The 2,124-nt window shown below is 43.2% G+C and overlaps 1 pseudogene; it reads right to left on the reverse strand.

The window, feature by feature from the left end:
• Positions 1-216: 216 nt before the first annotated feature.
• LOC102479315 (cytoskeleton-associated protein 2 pseudogene) overlaps positions 217-2,124 on the reverse strand; it is a 2,758-nt pseudogene continuing 850 nt past the window's right edge.

Below are 2,124 nucleotides of genomic sequence, written 5' to 3' on the forward strand. Positions count from 1 at the left end.
ATTAGTACTTATATTTAGTAAGTGAACAAATAACATTATGCCAAAACCTATTTATATTTAAGGAATCTAGTAAACAAGCTGACAAAATGTACCCATCTTAAAGAAAAACTGAGACCGGGAGTGAGATAAGCTTTCCAACGCACAGACACTCAGTGCTAGTAAGGAGCTCACTGCCATGAATACTGAGACTGTGTAGGTCCTTGGCCAACTCCAGGCCTAAGGGAAATACAAGCCACCCACAAGCAAGCTGGACACCAGCAGTAATAACACCCCGCTCCTTATCATAGCTTCACGCCTCTTCTGCTGTTTCAGCCTCGGAGCACAGCAGCACAGTGCTGCATTAGGGCGGTAAACAGAAGCATCAGCTTCACTTCCTGACTCTGTTAACTGCCCCGAGGAAGACACGCCAGGACAATGGTCTTTAACATATCTGCCCATTCAGACGTCTTCTCTTGAAGACGTGGACATCGTCTCACTGGTGTCAGAAATTTCAGCTCTTGAAATGTAGGATTTATTTGATCAAATTACACCTTCGTTTTTACACTTTGCAAATATGGAGTAGTAGACACATTATATTTTATTAAGCAACCTGTCCTAGTTTCTGTATTGGCAGTTTTAACATCACAGGTTGAATCTTTTGTTTTGTCATCTTGCTGCTTTTCTCAATCCTGCAATACCACATTTCGATCATGTTTATTCTCTGTTTCCGGTTTTCCTGGCTGTAGATTTACTCCTATGTATTCAATGTTGACTTCTTGGATTTGTTCTTTGGTTACCTAATCCTCCTCAGTACTTTTCTCCAGACTAACTTTTTCCTTTTCTTGATTCTTCATTGTGATAATATCTAGTCACATGCCGCATCTCTTCAGTAGGCTGAGCCCCTGCCAGAATGGCCTGCTCATAACTTACGGTATCTTTGGTAGGACTTGTGATTGATCCAGTACGTGCAAGACATAGCCAGTATTTAACACATCTTTTGACATCTGGAATATTTTTTAATATATATTTAAAGAATTATTTATTTATTTTAAAATTATCATTATTATTTTCTTTCTTTTTTTTTTTTTTGGAGAGGTTTTTGCTATAGGACACGTGTGCTTGCCAAAAAGATAAAAAGAGACAGAAGGTAATAAATCACTCCCTAGGGGGGATGACCACACCTCAATCCCTATCTCCTCCATTCTCCTTTCGGGATCTTGGGCACACATGCACATGTGCCCAGCGTGAGTTTAAGTCACCAGGTCTGGGACTCAAACTGCGGTCGGCGACATGGAAGTCCAGTAACATAACCGTTGTGCCATCTGCTGGTCCCTATCATTATTATTCTTTAATTTGACCAGAGAGAGAGAAAAACAGAGACAGAGACAGAGGGAAAATGAGAAAGCAAGCCACCAGGTCTGGGACACAAACCACAGTCAGCCATGTGGGAATCCAGCACTTTAACCACCACACCATCTCCCAGCCCCGCATCTGGAATGTTTTTAATCAAGTCATTCAGTGTGACCAATATTTCTCCTTTTGGTCATCCCTCATTAATCAGGTTCAGGCATTCAGCAAATGTCTTACTCACTTTTTCAGTAAATGGTCTTTGTTCATCTTCTGCCGTGGTAGTCTAGAAGGACCCAACCGGTTTTTGATTTTGTCCTTCAGGCTCAGGCTGGTTAACTACTGAATGAAGTGGCCCTTGTAGTGTGCTTCCTTTGCCGGCTTTCCACTCACGCAGACGAGCCTTTCTCCCTTCTGCAGTTTCTCTGGGCTGGGCTGAGGCACTATCAACGCTGGCTTTTGCGATGGTGCGTCTTCGCTGCTCAATGGATTTTGCCTTTTCTCTTAGTTTGGTGTTAGGAGACAAAGCAGGCCAGGCTACGATCTCAGATGTGATGCTTCTTGGTAGTGACTTCATTCTTTTTATGTCCTCAGAAGAACTGGCGTGACACTAGATAAAAGTGTTTTGATTGTAACACTTCTTTTTCACAGTGCCCTTCTGGATTTAATGTTGGAGAGGTCCTGCCAGTGCTTGTTGCAGTGTGTCCCAGGTATCAGTGTGGTGACTTCCTATAGGAGGTCGCACCAGTCGTGTGCTCTGGGAGGTGGCGCGACCACGTACAGGGTTAGTGGTAGGGG

This window comes from Tupaia chinensis, unplaced genomic scaffold, assembly GCF_000334495.1.
Source record: "Tupaia chinensis unplaced genomic scaffold, TupChi_1.0 Scaffold145484_1, whole genome shotgun sequence".
Taxonomy (NCBI): domain Eukaryota; kingdom Metazoa; phylum Chordata; class Mammalia; order Scandentia; family Tupaiidae; genus Tupaia; species Tupaia belangeri.